The sequence below is a fragment of the Pinus tabuliformis genome, chromosome 9 (assembly GCF_031772625.1).
Source record: "Pinus tabuliformis cultivar Carrire ecotype Pingquan chromosome 9, CPIR1, whole genome shotgun sequence".
NCBI lineage: Eukaryota > Viridiplantae > Streptophyta > Pinopsida > Pinales > Pinaceae > Pinus > Pinus tabuliformis.
Window position 1 is genome coordinate 106,682,716 of NC_142307.1, and position 13,275 is coordinate 106,695,990.

Genomic DNA, 13,275 nt, shown 5'->3' on the forward strand with positions numbered 1-13,275 from the left:
AAGTTGGATCCCAAGTAATATTGATATTATTATTCTAGTTAAGCCATGGGAGCATGATGAGTCTAAAGTCCCCCACATGGATGGATTCATCTTATGGTTAACATGGAACAAGAAATCCTCCTACAAAGGGATTGGAGGAATGACTTGTTATATATATATATATATATATATATATATATTTAAAAAAACGTCTTTCCTCAAATTTGACTTCATAAGATAGACCCTCCCAATTAGTACATTTGTATAGAAATATATGACATTAAATTCTAAGATAATTTGTATTGAAAACTGTTATTTTTCACCTATCAATTTTTCCTTCTATGAGAAAAACAATCGCGATAAAAATTGCCCTATAATACCTTAGAACAACTCTTCTCCTTTACATTGACAATATTTCCTTTTTGGCAAGGAATGATTACAGTGTTGGAGAAAAAAACTAAGAATCCTCCAAGATTTACGTTCCAAGATGGGTATAACTATTAAGATTAACAAAACAAAAGTCATGATAATTAAATCTATGAAGATCACATACAATACTTTCATATATGGCAACAACAACTTGGAGGGAATTCCTTCATACAAATATCTTGGAATTGATATCCACCACACATTAAATTGAAATTATAACATTGCTAAAAGGATAAGTGGAGGATGGAAACTTAATTATGGATTTGAAAACAATTGTAAGTTAATAGATCTTTCGATATGTGATAAAAAAAGCTTCTATTTGAGATTCTCATCACTCCTGTTATTTTATATGGATGTGAGGTTTGAGGTTGTAGTATCTCTAGAGAGTCATGGAGGAAGATAGAATAGATCCCAAAGTAGTTTATAACCTACAATCTCAAGATTAAAGGAAATACACAATATCCTATCCTCTTGATGGAAGCAAGTCTTCCCCCCATTGAAAGTGTGGCTATGACCAAGTATCTTATGTATAAGAAGAAGTTGAACAACAACATGGATGGAAAGAGGTTTCCTAAGATTGCTTCTAACTCTAGCCAAAACCACAACATTCGATTGAAGTAAGGATGGCATAAGGATGCCCACTCTTGGCTTGATCATTGGGAGATAGAGGAGGAGATCATTTTGCAAAATATGGATAATATTAAAAATATTATTACACCAAAATTTAAGGAGAAATTGTGGGATGATCAAGAGTTAGAGAAAAAAACAAAACTAAGATATTATAAGGGGGTGGTCAATCCAAATCTCAAAGATAAAAATATCTCTTTGTCTTGACTAGTGCAAAGAAGAAAATAAACATTGCTAAAATAAGAACAAATTCTTTTGAGCTTCATATTTAAACTAAGAGTTGGTCAATTCCCAAATCACCATGGGATGAAATAGTCTATCGCCTTTTCAACAGTAAGAGGGTTGCAAACAAAAATCACTTGTTCTAAAATTGATTTGCTTGTACTTAAATTAGATTTAAATTTCAGAATATTTATCACACTACCAACCTTCTTGACCTTTTGAGCTAACAAAACTATAGCGATATTGAAATACTTTTCAAGAATAAAAATAAAATACTAAAAAATTCTAAACAATCTCTTTAATATATACTTTTAAAATTTTGATAAACTATTTTAAACTTAATAAAAATTAAACATCATAAAATTATAAAAAAACACTCACTAACCTAATAAATATAAATATTTATACCTAGTACATTCAAAGTATCAAAAGTCACACTTATAGAAAAGGGATCCAAATTCTTCACCATGGTTGTCATAGGATGTCATATCATACTTCCACTAAAAACATTTAACGAATCTCTAAAGCTTATCACGCTTTTATTAGATAAAATAAAATAAAGCATGTCAAAAAAATTTGAAGTAGCAAGCTATAACTTCATAGCCACATGGGTTGGTGTTGGTTTCGTGGTCAAATTCATCATTTTTGTGGTCAAGTTTATCAAAAGAGTGGATAGGCTTTGATTTGAGAGTAGATATGATTTGATTTATAGCCCCTAGTATCACTTCAATTACATGAAATGTCTTTGTTGAACTCGTCTTCGTCTTCTTATATATCATTGACTATACCATGGGGTTCAATTATTCATGTAATTTTAAAGTCAAAGTCTAAAGAAAGAAAGTACAAGTAGAATACAACACTTAAAAGATATATAAAGATATAATAATTACATGTTAATAAAAATTTATAAAATGTATCAATCTTTAAACTTTGTTGGATTAACCCAAATTGGATACAATTATTCATGTAATTTTAAAGTCAAAGTCTAAAGAAAGAAAGTACAAGTAGAATACAACACTTAAAAGATATATAAAGATATAATAATTACATGTTAATAAAAATTTATAAAATGTATCAATCTTTAAACTTTGTTGGATTAACCCAAATTGGATAGTGCATAAACTTGTTTTCTAAGATATAGACTACTATTTTTTTGGTTAGGATATAAAGAATTTTTTTTGGTTGTTTATAAAGAAACAAGGCCGTATAGCTAGTTGCTGCTTAGTTTGATTAGTTATTAATTTACTATGGATGTGATGTAATTAGTGTTGGTTAAATGTTATTAGTTAAAATATTGGTCAAAGTATTGTTGTTCTCATGTTTTTTTTCCAAGATGTTATATAACAATCTTTTAGTTTGATTTAGTTACTAATTTACTTTGTATGGATGTGATGTAATTAATTTTGGTTAAATGTTATTAGTCAAAATATTGGTCAAAGTATTGTTGTTTTCATGTTGTTTTTTTTTCCAGATGTTATAGAACAATCTTTCTTTTTCTTTTGTTGGTTCAAGAACCTACTTCCACTACATGCATAAAATTCTACGAGATGATTGAATGATTGCTTTGCAGAGAGATGATGTTTATTGTTAGGAGTATTCACTATTGTGCGTGCTGATAAAATTATTATGAAATTAGACGAAATAATAGAACACCAAGGCCTTAAAAGAGAACACCAGACCCTAGTGAGGTATTGTTCTATTTGGATGTCATGATTACAAAATAAGACCTAATGTGTTTAAGCTAATGAAAAGAAAGAAAATTAAAATTAAAAAATAAATAAAATTTTTTATATAAAATAAATCTGGTAAAATGTCATTTAATTTTTTGTCCAACAACGAAAAATGTTTATAGAACACGATATACCATAAACTAGAATGTAAATCTATAAAAAAAAAATTATAAATAACTCAAATAAATTAGTGATAGAAAAATAAATAGAAATAAATTAATTATTAATATATATATATTAGAATTCATAAATTATTTAAAGTAGTTATTCACAAATAATATTATTGAAACAAAAATAAAATCATAAAAACTATATTATATATAACACCTTATAGAAATTAACCAAAAATTATTCTCCTTAAAAAATAATTATACCATATACTTTATTTTTATTTTAAAATAAAATAAATTATTTTTTCTATAATTAAAAAAATATATTAACCAAAAATAAAATTGTTTTTTCAATGCAAACGATTAGGTATATCCTCCTAAACATGTGGGAATAATAGCTGAAATATTTTTCCATAATCATTATGACATTTTGATTCCCAAAAATAACTAATAACTTTATTAACTAGCAATTGTCCCAAAAGGTACAAAGAGAGGCCGATAGGATTATTAAATTAGAATTGTTGAATTTCTCTAGAAGAGATGTTGGTTCAAGCCTAACGGATGAGCAATTTGAGCTAGCTAAAGGCCTTACTAATTACACTATTGTTTGGGTCTTGAAGTCTGGAGCGACTTTGCTCGAACTTTTCTGTCTCAAGGAAAGTATGTTAGGAGATTTTTGAAAACGTTCAGAAAGGATCAGTGCAAAGACGCATCGGTGCCTTTACAACAGAATACTAGACTTCAAAATAATTATGGTTCTAAGAGGTCGATGCAACACTGTATAGAAAACTGGTTGAGAGTCTAATTTACTTGACTACCAGTAGGCCCGATTTGGCTTTTGCAGTCAGTTTATTGAGCCAATTCATGTCAAAGCCCCTTGAGAATCATTGGGTTGCAGCGAAAGGCGTCTTAAGGTATCTTCAAGGAACCTTAGACTTTGGTATTAAATATACTAATTCATTTGATGTTAGATTGACAGGATTCTCAGACTCAGGTTGGGTCGGAAATATAGATGACCAACAATCCATAACAAGTTATGCATTCAACATTGGGTTCGGGGTTATTGAATTGAGCAGCGACAAGAAGAACAATGTATCCTTATCTTCAGTTGAAGCAGAGTATCAAACAATGTGAGGAGCAACATGTGCGGCAGTTTCATTGAACAGACTTTTCCAGGATGTTAAAGAAGAACAAAAGGATGCAACAGTTATCAGGTGTGACAACTAGAGCTCAATTAAACATGCAAATAATCCAGTGTTTCATAAAAACACCAAGCATATTGATACATAGTTTCACCTTGTTAGTGAGAAGGTTCAGTAAAAGGAAATCCATATTGAATATTGTAATACTTGTGATGATGTTGTAGACATTTTTACTAAGCCTCTTGTAAGAATTAAATTTGAGTTATTTAGGGAGATGTTAAGAGTGCTATGGAACCCTTTCTCCATTAAAAGGTAGTGTTAAAATTAATGGACAAATGTATTCTTGGAGAGAGTTTGTTCATTAGTTTCATGTGAGACTTGGATTAGGAATTTGTTCCTACATTCCAGGTGGCTGTTCTAACTTCCTTATTTGATTGTAAACTATATATTCTTGATTTTTAGTGAGAAGATCGTAGATCGTTCCGCTAGAGGCAGTCTCCAAGTGAAGCTCCTCACCTGAGATTTGCTATGTTTAATGAATAAATTCTTTTTCTTCCATTTTTTAACAATTACTTCCATAAGTTGCACCGCCGAGTAACTGAATCTCCGATTTAGCTTCTTGCATAAACACTACCTTGTCACCTTGTAAGTAACGATGAAGAAGATATTTCAAGATATTTGTAAGTGTTTCTTATGTTTCCTTTTGGATAAAACTCATATTCTTTAGAGAAGCTCAAGAGGTCCTAAAAGAGAGAACCAACTATACCAAAAGGACGAGCTTAGAGATAGCTTGGTTAAGTATTGAAACAAGTTAAGGAGTAACTTGTTATTGCAATGTACAAGTGGACAAGGTAAAGTTCACAAAGAAACTATTGATAGTCATGACATGGGTTCAAGGAGAAGTCATAGTAGATGAAAATAAGATGCCAAAGTAAATGACATAAGAAGAAGGATGACTCAAAAGGAAGTTCACTGAGAAGTTGTTGAGATAAAAGTGCACCTGAATGTACTAATGTAACAAGAAGGTAAAGAAGACCAAATGTTTAATGGATTATGTGGAAGAAATTAAAGTGGCATAGGTTACAAGTGAAGCTGGAGCGTAGGTTTAATGCTTAATTGAATGATGAAGAGCTCACAACAACCTAGATGGAAGTTTACTTTTGTGAACTTAAACACAGACCAATCCTTAGTAAAGATAAGGATGAAGAAGTTGATGAGATCCAAAGATATTGTGATTTTAAAACTAGTGAATTGTTGGCGAATACAAATCATGTAGATGTAGATAATAAGGAGTTTCCTCATGAGGTAATAACAACGAAATTCCAATCAATGTAATTGTAAATGAAATTCTTATAAAAAAAAGAGACATCTATGAAAAAGGGGATGAAGAGAATGACAAACTTATTGCAAGCCTCATGAACTTTGCGGAATGAAGAGAATGACAAACTTATTGCAAGCCTCATGAACTTTGCGGAAATATTTCAAATTAGCATGATGATTTGATGTCTGAAACATCAAACAAGGCCGCACAGCCTTGTGATTTTAAATATGACATTTTTTTTTTCAAAGTTTGGTTGAGGATTAACTACCAAAGTAACCCAAGATCCCTAGCATATTTAATTTTCACCATGCTTTTAAATTGCAAATTAATAATTTGTATTCCCTTTTGACACTTGTGCCTTCCATGTGATTTCTTCTAGAAATCATTTTCGTTAGTGGGTTGATGCTCTTGCATCAGACTTAATTATGATAAGACTGAAGCTTGGGCTAGTTTATTATGCATAGACAGTTATAAATTTCTGCACCTGAATTCCGACTTCTAATCAAAGCAATGTGATAAAATTCGATGCAAAGGAAGCGTATACTAAATATTAAAAAAAAAAATGAAGTAAAGAACAATTAGCTAAACAGCTACAAGAATTTGTTTTCTTGATTTAATTGCAAGAACATATACAATAGATTCACGTGACCTTATTCAAGTATTTCACCAAATTTGTTTCCTCAATTTACAAAAGCCTCATAAAGAGCTAAATACCATGGACAAACGCGTTGGATTTATGAGAATGTGTGAGAAACAAACCATGCGAATATTTTTCATTACTTCATATATGCCATTCAATTCCACCAGCTGGAGGAGGAGATCTCTGAGTCCCTTTACATTTTTCGTCATGTGAACAATTAACAGTGATAAAGATTTAATGAAAATGTGAGAAAATGTTTCTTCATAACATCAGATATGTCTTTGAACAAAAATAAAATCCACGAGAAGTGTCTTTTTCTGAAATTCGATCTCCGTTTTATAGTTTTGCGGTTTGTAAAATCTTTCCCAGAATATTTAAACCTTCCGCGCGAGCTTGAAGATCTTCTTTCTTTGCACTCTTATCTTGCAACACCGTGTGGCACACATATGAGAGGGTCTTATCTTGCAACACGATCTGGCAAACGTGCGAGAGAGTGCGTTCAATGTCAGGCACATTTACTTTCCAAAGTGAGTTGACAATCAATTCTTTGTTGGACTGTAAAAATGCTCCAAAATCGGCTTCACTGTAATTCTCCCCCGTACTCCGCTGCTCTTTGATATCTTCTAATAACTGCAACAGAGCAAAAGCACCTGTTCCCGCTGTTTCTGAGCCATTCGGCTATAAATGACAAACCCAAATATAAGTCTCCGTTCTTTCCAAGTTCCTTCGCCGCTTCTCTTTCATACATGTAACCAATTGTCTGCAGTATACTGTTTCCATTAGCTGCACCGCCCAGCAATTTTAACGTCAGATTTAGCTTCTTCTATAAACCCACCCTTCTCACCTTGTACGTACGGATAAAGACAATCTTTCAAAACCTGTGCAAGATTTTCTTCTCTTTCCTCTTGTACTTTCCTGTTATCCGTGTGCTCGCCTTCAGTAAAGATCTTCTCAAAAGAAGCCATAGAAGCAATTGTGAGGTGGCCTATATAGTCTTCAAATAACTTGCTTCCAAACAGCATCGCAAAGACTGTTGTTGCCTCTATTATTGTTTCCATTGATACACCTGCATTTCCATGTGCATCATATGATGCCCGATGTGCTGGATCGCTGGGAACATGGTAAGCTTCTCCTAATCCCTGAAAATTTTGTGCCACCTGAGCATCATTTGTATTTTTAAGAGGAAAAACCTGCCTGGCCTTCATGTAATAAGCATTCTTGATCTCTGCTTCAGTGGCCGTCGCACTCACTACGAGTATGTCGTAGTAACCAGTTTCCTTAACCAGTGCTAAAAGTCTGCAGCAGATTCCAGAGTTCTGGCAGAATCAGATGACAAAATCGATGTCCACCGGGAGATCTGGTTGTTCATGATGCATACTCTGACGGGTGCATGGCGTCCAGAAAATCTTGCGTTTTGTGAAAACGAGCACCCCGTCTTTTTGTGTTTTCTTGGTTTTCCGATTGATATTTAGTTTGCAGCTTTACCAGAATAAACTTGAGGGTGAGATTCCTAAGAATATTCGTACGATGGCCTTACGAGGCCAAGGCCCTGTTAGATTATTCTTAGATACATCCAGAAGCTGAAGTTCCCTCAAATCCCCAATAGAAACAGGAATCCTCCCCTGTAAATTACACTCCATCAGCCACAGATTCTGTAGCTTAGTCAATTTTCCAATCTCCACAGGAATAGGACCACTTTCAAACGGATTAAGGGCCAGATTCAGCTCCAGCAAGTTTGTCAGATTGCCTAGAAATCCAGGAATAGTCCTACCCAACAAATTGGAAAAGAGATTAAGTATCTGCAACTTCCTCAACTGGCCGAAGGCAGGGGGAATGGGCTCAGTAAAATTATTGCCTGAAAAATCCAAGAGTTCCAGGTTGGGCATCTCTGATACAAAGCTGGGAAGAGAGCCTACTAGATAATGCTGAGACAAATCCAAGCGCGTCAGATTAGTACAGTCGGCGAGATCCTTTGGGACTTCCCCCTTGATTTCATTGTTGGCAAATGAGAGGACTGTGAGATATCTCAGGCTGCAGACTTTTGATGGAAACGGCCCTGCGACCAGAAAATTGTCAAATTCTAATCTCACAACATGCCCTTCTCTGTCACAGTGGACGCCATTGAAGGCACATGGAGAATCGCTGCTAACTTTAAACTACTTTCTCAGTAATTTGTAATGGTTTGTTCAGGGATTACAGGAATACGTGCCCTTCTCTGTCACAGTGGACGCCATTGAAGGCACATGGAGAATCGCTGCTAACTTTAAACTGCTTTCTCAGTAATTTGTAACGATTTGTTCAGGGATTACAGGAATTTGTAACAAATTTGCGGATATTTCTGCCGGCTTCATGTAGTGGGTGAAGATTCGAGACCGCCATCATTATGGAGAAAGGCGTTGGCATAACAGTTTTCCGTTTTGCGAGACCCGGGCAATAGAACTCGCGCCAGCTGCAAAGATCCTCAGTTGATACCATGACAAGTAATTGAAGAAGACGCTGAATGCTCGCTGAACGGCATAGATGCCAGGTGTCAACATCAGAAAGAAAAGGACGACGAAAGTCCCTTTCAAAGGAAACGGCATAGATGCCAGGTGTCAACATCAAAAAGAAAAGGACGACGAAAGTCCCTTTCAAAGGAAAGCCTATCGGCCTAATTAAAATAATGTGTGGGAATAATTGAATCAATGACTTTATTAATTAATTAGAGAAATCTTGTAGTCCATTGAGAGTAAATGCAACGAAGAGTTTTTATTCCCAGCCTCTTTGTTTTTCGTTGTTGTAATGCACATCTCATTTTTATTCCCAACCTTAGTCACTTTGTTTTTTATTCTTGTAATGCACATCTCTTGTCCATGTTGGAGTTTCATAGGCCTTAACATTAATGTAGGATTGTCGTACCAACATTTATATGAATTAACAATTGATGGTACCCAACATCATTATACAATAAGACCCAAATTTATTCAACCAATCAAAGAGCAGAAGAAAAATATATATATATATATATATATATATATATATATATACACGAAAAATAAAATTGTTTTTTCAATAAAATGAAATAAATTATTGTTTTTAAAATTAAAAAAATTACATTAACGAAAAATAAAATCGTTTTTTCAATGCAAACGATTAGGTATAATCTCCTAAATATGTGAGAATAATAGCTGAAATATTTTTTCATAATCATTATGACATTTTGATTAAATAATTGATAACTTTATTAATTAAAATAATGTGTGGGAATAATAATTGATTTATAGCCAATAACTTTATTAATTAATTAAATAAATCTTGTGGTCGATTGATAGCAAATGCAGCTCGGAGTTTTTATTCCTAACTTTAGTTACTTTGTTTTTCATTGTTGTAATACACATCTCGTTTTTATTCCCAACCTTAGTCACTTTGTTTTTTATTGTTGTAATGCACATCTTTTGTCCACATTGAAATATAAACCTTAACATTAATGTAGAATTGTTGTACCAACATTTATAACAATAGTTGATAGCAACATCATTATATAATAAGACCCAAATTGATTCAACCCATTCAAAAAAAATTATATGATTCAAGCTTTCGTGGTCAAGTTCATCAAAAGAGTGGATATGCTTTGATTTGAGAGTAGATATGGTTTGATTTATAGCCCTTAGTATCACTTCAATCACATGAAATGTCTTTGTTGTACTCAATCCAAACACATGAAATGTCTTTGTTGTACTCAATCCAATCACATGAAATGTCTTCTTCTTATATATCATTGACTATACCATGGAGGTTCAACTATTCATGTAATTTTAAAATCAAAGTCTACATCTCGTCTTCTTCTTATATATCATTGACTATACCATGGAGGTTCAACTATTCATGTAATTTTAAAATCAAAGTCTAAAGAAAGAAAGTACAAGTAGAGTACAATATTTAAAAGATATATAAAGATATAATAATTACACGTTAATAAAAGTTTATATAATGTGACCTAAAAAAACCTATTCTTTCTCAACAAAGATGCTCATGCTCGGATGAAAACCAAGTATTTGATAAGGTCAATCTTTGAACTTTGTTTGGTTAACCCAAATTGGATAGTGCATAAACTTGTTTTCTAAGATATAGATTGTTATTTTTTGTTGGGATATAAAGATTTTTTTGGTTCGATATGAAGAAATAAGTTATTAATTTAATTGTATTAATTTTAAGATATTTGTTTAAGCTAAAATTTTATTATAACAAATAATATGGAGAGTTTAAGTTTTATTTGTCTTAGTTTTGTCCCAAAAAAAAAAAAATCACTGACAAAATAACAAAGAATTAATAGTCAAGAAAGTTTTAAGTGATATATTAGAAGTCATAAACAAGGATAATTTTAGGGGCGAATGTTCGCCCTTTGGCGAAATTAAGGGGTTTTAAATTTTTAGTGGGCGAATATTTTGTATCATAGTACATTTTTACAAATCACCTCAAATAGCCCACCTTATTTTAAGGGAGAGGGTAAAAAAGGTAAATTTAGCCCTTGAAATTAGGACTTACAACCTTCCATTCGCCCATTTTCAAGAATAGGTTTTATTTAAGTGAATCCATTCGCCCATTTTCAAGAATAGGTTTTATTTAAGTGAATCCTATGGGCCAAATACCATATTTATAAAAGAAGTATGGTAAATTAATAAAAATATAAATAAATGAGAGGTATGATAAATAAATAAAACATGTTTATATGATAAATAAATAAAACATGTTTTATATTTACTCCATAAGTCACCTTATATACATGTAAGGGTGTAAACAAATAAAAATATAAGTAAAGTGGAGGTATGGTAAATAAATAAAACGTCTTTTTATACTTACTCAAAAGGTATGGTAAATAAATAAAAATATAAATAAACTAGACGTTTGTAAAATAGGTATGGTAAATTAATAAAAATAAATAAAACCTCTTTTTATATTTAGTCCATAAACCTCGTTCTATTTAGAAGGCTCAAGAAAGAGGTTTTATTTAAGTAAATCCTATGGGCCAAATACCATATTTGTAAAATAGGTATGGTAAATTAATAAAAATATAAATAAACGAGAGGTATGGTAAACAAATAAAACATTTTTTTATATTTACTCCATAAGTCACCTTATATTTACGAACACTCAAAAAATGGGTTATATTTAGGTGAAACCTATGGCCAAAATACTATGGGACAAATACCATGGACTAGATTGTTATTAATACCATGAAAAAAACCATTATTAACCCTAATATTAGAATTAATAAAAATAAAAATGCACATGGTATTGACCCATGGTATTCACCAAAATGACACATGGTATTGACCCATGGTATTCACCAAAATGGCACATGGTATTGACCCATGGTATTCACCTGGAATGTAGCCTATTTAAATGGGGGAATTAAACCAGCATGTAGCCTATGCTAAGATTCACTAGGACTTTACAAAGTTTTATGAAAGACTCGCCAAGATCTTACAAGATTTTATAATTGAGTAAAATATTCGCCATGCCTGGTGAGAGATTCGCCAAAAAATTATATATACATATTATATTATTGATAAAATCGCCTTCCATTTTTCCTATATACCATGGAGATTCGCCCATTTATTATATTTATAAATTTAGGGGGGGGGTTCTTAAAATTTTCCCTGGTCATAAACTGTTAGAGTGTTTTACAATATAAAACATCAAATAAATTGATCCTAGTCAATTCTAGAAATGAGACTGATAAACAAGCTTATCAATTTATAAGCACTATGCATAGCTAAACAAAAAGACCAACATAATTGAAAATCTAAAACTAAGGAGAACCCAAGGCATCCACTTCTATGCGACTAGAATGTTTCTTGCTACCACCTCTAGGATCAAAACTAGGAGACAGTTGCCTTTTTATGTGCTTGAGATGAACTCTCATCTCCTTTTGATTTAGAACCACCTTGTCTTACATATGTAGGATATCTTCTTTTCCTACATGTCTGTCTATAATATCTTTCCCCAACGACATTTTAATCTTCCAGTAGAGGTCTAGAGTGAATAGACATTAGTTATGACTCCCCCAAGTATGTCTCGGGTCAGGAACCCAATCAAAGATATCTGTTATGACCTCTGAATTTGTGGTGCAAGCCTTGTCAATTGCCAGTTCAACCTCAAGCTCTCGTAATTCCTTATGAATCGTTAGAAAATTATATATTACAGAGCGATGGAACACATAAAATATATTGCAGAAATATAAACATAGAAAACACGTAAAACAAGAGAGACACATATATACGTGGTTTACCCAATTTGGGCTATGTCCACAGAGAAACAACAAGTCCTTCTTTCTATATTATCCAGCAAAATGAAGAGATACAACCTACAGCAGATCCGTTGTAATTCCCTCTTCGCTCTCACACAATCTCCTCTCTCTTTCTCACTCAGAATACAGATCTACATAGACGCAATGCAATTCCCTCATATATAGTAAGGGGCTGCCTTTTAGGGCAAAAAACTCTAAATTAAACATAACTTCTATCGTCAGATCTTCACCTAATGAATGGCCAAGATTGACTACGAAATTACAACATTTTACAAGGAAATTTTACATCTATTTTTGGCTTCGGGGATGCTGCCCCAATCCCCCTCCAGGGGGGGGCTCCCAAAGATCGCAATCACCCCCCCAGAGCCCCCTTGCAACGCAAATATTACAGGTGGCGTTGCCACCACATTACGAACTGGGGTCCAATGCAGTGATACCTCTAAATAAAGAAGATAACCAGGCTCCACACCCAACATGAATAGAGTTAGGAATTTGTTCAACATACACTAGTGTCGAAGCCTCCACATGATGATGAGTGTGTGAAATTTCCAGCCCCTTTTGTTTGTTACCTCCCATGTCGTCACATGTTTGATGATGAACCATGTATGTAGGCGCACCACCCTAGAATGTTGAAGACTGGAAAGAAGTAGAATTTAATGCGGGAAGGGAAAAAGGAGAAGCGACTAGAGAGAAGGAGATATCCCCCCTTAACTCACTGTAAGACATGGTGAAGAGAGGCACTAATCTTGAATAGAAATGAGAAACACTGAGAGAGGAAACGACTGA

The 13,275-nt window shown here is 33.0% G+C and overlaps 1 pseudogene; it reads right to left on the reverse strand.

The window, feature by feature from the left end:
* Nucleotides 1-6,185: 6,185 nt before the first annotated feature.
* Nucleotides 6,186-8,801, reverse strand: LOC149147299 (uncharacterized; annotated as a pseudogene).
* Between the last annotated feature and the right edge of the window lie 4,474 nt (nucleotides 8,802-13,275).